The sequence below is a fragment of the Heptranchias perlo genome, chromosome 18 (assembly GCF_035084215.1).
Source record: "Heptranchias perlo isolate sHepPer1 chromosome 18, sHepPer1.hap1, whole genome shotgun sequence".
NCBI lineage: Eukaryota > Metazoa > Chordata > Chondrichthyes > Hexanchiformes > Hexanchidae > Heptranchias > Heptranchias perlo.
The window spans coordinates 13,539,669-13,547,060 of NC_090342.1; positions in this window are offsets into that span (position 1 = coordinate 13,539,669).

The following is a 7,392-nucleotide window of genomic DNA, read 5'->3' on the forward strand; positions in this document are numbered from 1 at the left end:
CCATCATAAGGTCAGAAATGGGGATGTTCGCTGATGATTGCACAGTGTTCAGTGCCATTCACAACCCTCCAACAACACTCAAGAAGCTCGACACCATCCAGGACAAAGCAGCCCATTTGATTGGCACCCCATTCACCATCCTAAACATTCACTCCCTTCACCAACAGCACACCTTGGCTGCAGTGTGTATCATCCACAGGATGCACTGCAGCAACTCGCCAAGGCTTCTTCAACAGCACCTCCCAAATCTGCAACCTCTACCACCTAGAAGGACAAGGGCAGCAGGCACATGGAAACAACACCACCTGCACGTTCCCCTCCAAATCACACACCATCCTGACGTGAAAATATATTGCCGTTCCTTCATTGTCGCTGGGTCAAAATCCTAGAACTCCCTACCTAACAGCACTGTGGGAGAACCTTCACCACGCGGACTGCAGCGGTTCAAGAAGGTGGCTCACCACCACCTTCTCAAGGGCAATTAGGGATGGGCAATAAATGCTGGCCTTGCCAGTGACGCCCACATCCCATGAACAAATTTTTTAAAACCTCACTAGCACCTACACAGAGACTGGTGTCAGTGCTTGTTCTCAGGCCTCTGCCATTAGCAATATTTTGCTGGTAAATAAGAGCAGCCTGGAATGATTTTCTCTCTCAATTTTTCTTCCATTGGGGGAAGTGCTATGCTCCGCTCAGTACCTCACCATAATATCACTTAATATTATGGCTCATGAACTTATCACTATGTGGATTGTGGGCATGAACCCCATATCCCAGTTTACTATCGATACTATAACGCACAGGTGTCCAGCCTCAGCCCGAATTAAAACCACCTTGCAGTTTCAAGTGGCTGGCTGAGTAGCTCCTGGTTGAAGAAAAACCCATGAGCGGAAACAGCTGATCTGCCAATGAGGAATAAAACCAACAGTCGGACAGGTAGTTCTGCTGGCTTTCACAACAGGAGGGCAGTGGGCTAACATCCGCCTCCTTCTTTCAGTAGTGCAGCTCTTCCCCTCCAGTCACAACCTGCCTCAGGAATCCTTGAGACTGCAGGTCCTGGCTGCAGGGGAGAAGCAGCATTGATGGGAGCAGGAGGCACTCCTGTCAAAGCCAGCTGCACTGATGTATCTGGTTATTTTTATTTGCCATCAGCAGATCAAATATGTTTGTTGGCAGGTTTTTTGAAGGTGAGGCACACCTCACCAACCGCAACATCGTCATCAAACCAGCGGACAAAGGAGGTGCCATCGTCATACAGAACAGAACGGACTATTGTAAAGAAGCATACCGACAACTGGACAACCAGGAACACTACAGACGGTTACCCGCAGATCCGACCAAAGAACACACCCACCAGCTCAACAAACTGATCAAGACCTTCGATCCAGACCTTCAAAGCATCCTACGCGCTCTCATCCCACGTACTCCCCGCGTGGGAGACTTCTACTGCCTCCCAAAGATACACAAAGCCAACACACCCGGACGTCCTATCGCATTAGGCAACGGAACCCTGTGTGAGAACCTCTCTGGATACGTCGAGGGCATCCTGAAACCCATCATACAGGGAACCCCTAGCCTCTGTCGCGACACTATAGACTTCCTACAAAAACTCAGCACCCACGGACCAGTTGAACCAGGAACACTGCTTACCACAATGGACGTCTCGGCACTCTACACCAGTATCCCCCACGATGACGGCATTGCTGCGACAGCTTCAGTACTCAACACCAAAAACAGCCAATCTCCAAACGCCATCCTACAACTCATCCGCTTCATCCTGGATCACAATGTCTTCACCTTCGACAACCTGTTCTTTACCCAAACACACGGAACAGCCATGGGGACCAAATTCGCACCCCAATACGCCAACATTTTCATGCACAAGTTCGAGCACGACTTCTTCACTGCACAGGACCTCCAACCAACGCTATACACCAGATACATCGACGACATTTTATTCCTATGGACCCACGCCGAAGAATCACTGAAGAGACTACACGATAACATCAACAAGTTCCATCCCACCATCAAGCTCACCATGGACTACTCCTCAGAATCGGTTTCATTCTTGGACACACGAATCTCCATCAAAGACGGGCACCCCAGCACTTCACTCTACCGCAAGCCCACGGACAACCTCACGATGCTCCACTTCTCCAGCTTCCACCCTAACCACGTCAAAGAGGCCATCCCCTATGGACAGGCCCTGCGAGTACACAGGATCTGCTCAGACGAGGAGGAACGCGATGGACACCTACAAACGCTGAAGGACGCCCTCGTAAGAACGGGATATGACGCTCGACTCGTCGATCGACAGTTCCGACGGGCCACAGCGAAAAATCGCATAGACCTCCTCAGAAGACAAACACGGAACACAACCAACAGAGTAACCTTCGTCGTCCAGTACTTCCCCGGAGCAGATAAACTACGCCATGTTCTTCGCAGCCTTCAACATGTCATCGATGACGACGAACACCTCGCTAAGGCCATCCCCATGCCTCCACTACTCGCCTTCAAACAGCCACCTAACCTCAAACAGACCATCATTCGCAGCAAATTACCCAGCTTTCAAGAGAACAGCGGCCACGACACCACACAACCCTGCCACGGCAACCTCTGCAAGACATGCCAGATCATCGACACAGATACCACCATCACATGAGAGGGCACCACCCACCAGGTACATGGTTCATACTCCTGTGACTCGGCCAACGTTGTCTACCTCATACGTTGCAGGAAAGGATGCCCCAGAGCATGGTACATCGGTGAGACCATGCAAACACTGCGACAACGGATGAATGGACACTGCACAACAATCGCCAGGCAGGAGGGTTCCCTCCCAGTTGGGGAACACTTCAGCAGTCAAGGACATTCAGCCTCCGATCTTCGGGTAAGCGTTCTCCAAAGTGGCCTCCGAGACACACGACAACGCAAAATCGTCGAGCAGAAATTGATAGCCAAGTTCCGCACCCATGAGGTCGGCCTCAACCGGGATCTTGGGTTCATGTCACGCTACATGTAACCCCACCTGACATAGAATCATCCAGACTTAAGTATTAGTTGGCTTGTTCTCCATACACAGATGCAGCCGGACCTGCTGCGATTTCCGGCAAAAAAAAAGTTATCTGTTTTTAATACAAACCCCGGCATCTGCTACATTTGACCCCTTGTGACCCCACCTCAGTATTCTTGGATGTAATGTTTCCCTGACTAAACTGTTTGAACACCATTCACTCCTTTGATTGCTGTGATTATCTCTCTGCCAAGGTGTGATAAAGGGCAGTTAGAAAGATTATCTGTAATCACCAGGCATTGTTCTCTGACTATATATGCTGTGCCTATATGCATCTCTTCACTTCACCTGACGAAGGAGCAAAGCTCCGAAAGCTTGTGATTTCAAATAAAGCTGTTGGACTATAACCTGGTGTTGAGCGACTCCTCACATTTGTCCACCCCAGTCCATCACCGACATCTCCACATCATGCTCACTTATATATGGTTCTGTATTGTGAACAAGAGGGAGAGCTGGTATAGGGGCTTTATGGGACCACCTTGCAGCAACCCAAATCAACCTTTATAGGCTTCCCATAGGATTGCTGAACCTGTGCATGCCAGAACCCCAGTACACTGAAAAGTCTATGTGTGAAGAACTTTCTGACATCAATCCTAGAGTTGCCTTTACTAGTTTGAACCGTTGTCTCCTTGTCCTAATCTCATAGTTTAGTATGAACTAATTTTCCAAATCTACCTTTTCTATATAGGTTAATATCTTATATAACTCTATGAGGTTGCCTTTCAATTGCCTCCTTTCAAGGCTGAAAAGCCTAAGTTTCTTCAGTTTTTTCACATATCTCTGAAGCTTGGGATCTGCTGTGTAGCTCTTCGTGGAACTGCTTTCAGGGTTTTAATATCTTCCTTGTGTCTCGCTAAGCAGAAGTTGACACAATACTTAAGGCGTAGTCTGACCAGAGAACTGTACAGTTTGTTCATGACTTCCTCCGACTACCATTTTGGCTGTATAGTTAAACGTTCTCAACTTCCGTTTTTGCCACAAATGCTAACTGACCTCCTGTGTGTTTCCACTATTTTCCGTTTTTGTTTGATATCCAGCAGAGTTGCTTTTTAATAGTTCAACACTGTATTTGCTTTTTTGATTGTTGCCAACCCTGCAGGATTGTCCTGGAGTGTCTGGAAATTAAAGCTTGCTCTCCTAAACACTGCTGCAAGGAGCATTAAAATAAATAGTGTTTTGTTTTCCATTTTCTTTGAACACTTTCATTTATTTGTTATAAAAATATTGGAGATGGGGGAAAAGGGCTGTTTGACCAGGCGGGGCAGATGGAGGTGGGAGGTCATGTCTTGGAGCCTCCAGGAATGCGTCCAACCAGAGTTGGTGACCCTATCTGTGATACACAGGCCCAGTCCACTGCTCCAAAAGGTTGGACATCCCTATTCTATTGTGCGATGCCGCTGTGCTGCCCATTCCAAATTTTTATAGCAGTGCAGATGAAGATCCTTGTGTTTAGGAGATTGAGTTTTTTGAAGGGTTAACCAAGAAGATAGATGAGGGCTGTGCAGTAGACGTGGTCTACATGGACTTTAGCAAAGCCTTTGACAAGGTACCGCGTGGTAGGTTGTTACGTAAGGTTAAATCTCATGGGATCCAAGGTGAGGTAGCCAATTGGATACAAAATTGGCTTGACGACAGAAGACAGAGGGTGGTTGTAGAGGGTTGTTTTTCAGACTGGAGGCCTGTGACCAGCGATGTGCCTCAGGGATCGGTGCTGGGTCCGCTGTTATTTGTTATTTATATTAATGATTTGGATGAGAATTTAGGAGGAATGGTTAGTAAGTTTGCAGATGACACCAAGATTGGTGGCATTGTGGACAGTGAAGAAGGTTATCTAGGATTACAACGGGATCTTGATAAATTGGGCCAGTGGGCCGATAAATGGCAAATGGAGTTTAATTTAGATAAATGTGAGGTGATGCATTTTGGTAGATCGAATCAGACCAGGACCTACTCCGTTAATGGTAGGGCGTTGGGGAGAGTTATAGAACAAAGAGATCTAGGAGTACAGGTTCATAGCTCCTTGAAAGTGGAGTCACAGGTGGATAGGGTGGTGAAGAAGGCATTCGGCATGCTTGGTTTCATTGGTCAGAACATTGAATACAGGAGTTGGGATGTCTTGTTGAAGTTGTACAAGACATTAGTAAGGCCACACTTGGAATACTGTGTACAGTTCTGGTCACCCTACTATAGAAAGGATATTATTAAACTAGAAAGAGTGCAGAAAAGATTTACTAGGATGCTACCGGGACTTGATGGTTTGACTTATAGGGAGAGGTTAGATAGACTGGGACTTTTTTCCCTGGAGAGTAGGAGGTTAAGGGGTGATCTTATAGAAGTCTATAAAATAATGAGGGGCATAGATAAGGTAGATAGTCAAAATCTTTTCCCAAAGGTAGGGGAGTCTATAACGAGGGGGCATAGATTTAAGGTGAGAGGGGAGAGATACAAAAGGGTCCAGAGGGGCAATTTTTTCACTCAAAGGGTGGTGAGTGTCTGGAACGAGCTGCCAGAGGCAGTAGTAGAGGCGGGTACAATTTTGTCTTTTAAAAAGCATTTGGACAGTTACATGGGTAAGATGGGTATAGAGGGATATGGGCCAAGTGCAGGCAATTGGGACTAGCTTAGTGGTATAAACTGGGCGACATGGACATGTTGGGCCGAAGGGCCTGTTTCCATGTTGTAAATTTCTATGATTCTATCCTGAGCTCCAGGTTTACTGATCTCAACTTGCACCATTAGTTTCTAGCACTCTTACAATTAGTTCTGATGAAAGGTCATCGACCTGAAACGTTAACTGTTTCTCTCTCCACGGATGCTGCCTGACCTGCTGAGTATTTCCAACATTTTCTGTTTTTGTGTTAGTGATTTGTCAGTACGGTTTGTGGGAAAAGGACATAGTTCATTGTCTTAAATGTTTGCTACAAAATTGATTTAAAAACTTATCGTCCCTCCCAACAAGGAAAGCTTGCAGCAAATGCTCCAACCAAAAGTTTTGATGCAATTTGTTGCAAGGCAATGATAAGTTTTAATTATACAACAACAATTTGCATTTATATAGCGTCTTTAACGTAGTAAAACATCCCAAGGCGTTTCACAGGGGCGTTATCCAACAAAGTAGAGAGGCAGAGAGGCTTAGGGCCTAGGCAGCTGAAGGCACAGACCAAAGACAATGGCTTAGGTCTTCCCGCTATTTAGTTGGAGGAAATTTTTGCTCATCCAGTACTGGATGTCAGACAAGCAGCGTGACAAAGACAGTGGAGGGGTCGAGGGAGATGGTGGTGAGGTAGAACTGGGTGTGGGCTGCTTTTAAATGCATTTTAATGGGTACCATCGCATGCTGTTAAAACCTGACAAGTCCGACTGATTTAAAAACTGGTGTCTTTATCTGTGTATCACAACTCCCATATGTTTCAATGGGTTTTTAATTCGCCTGATTCCTTTTGATAATGCCACTCCCTCCTAACATTGTCCTTTCCGATGTAAACAAACAGGCTGAAGAGGTTTGCCAAATACTTTTGACACCGCGTCATGTGTATAAAGTGAGAAGCACACTCTTACAAGCGAGGATCGTCATAGTCCCGGGGGGGTGGGGGGGTTTAACGAAGGAGCGGCCAGCGTTCGGAGTCACAATGACGCATTAATTGTTCCAAGGGAAGTGAAATGAAGTCTACTCGATCGGTCATGAGTAATGGAGGGTTTTTTTTTGAGAATCAGACATCCACCGTTCAAACTCAGGGGGTTTGGATCAGACTAGCTATTAGGGTAAAAAAAAATAAAGAGCAGATGGCATTGTTTTCCAACAATTAGTTCAACAAAAAGAAACATCTTAATTCATTATACGTCCAACAACTAGCTGTGACAAACCTATATTTATGGTATCGTGGAACATGTGATTGCAATATTTCTGTTTGGGGCTCACTGACTAGATACAATGTTATGCTGGAAAGTTATTTGTATCTCATTGTACGGTCAGTTTGACCCTTACATCGGTTACATTTGTTATAAATTTTAATTTCAGCCAATTAAACGTCTTCTTGCATTGTAGCGTTTATTACTTTTGCTTTGCCAGCTTCTCCATCCAGGCAGAGAATAAGATAAAGTTTTAAAAAGGTTCTAGCCATCTTGTGAATATTTAAAGATATTTTTATTTAAATAGCAGTGCGTGAGCCTGCGTCGTTTTTCGGAGGTGAATGGCAGGAAACTGCCGGGACTCATACATATATTTGAGCGCGTTCCCCCTCCCCCGAAGCAAATGATTTACCCACGTTTGAAACAAAGCTGCGATGTTTCTACAAGCTTCGTGATCTAACGTATATAAC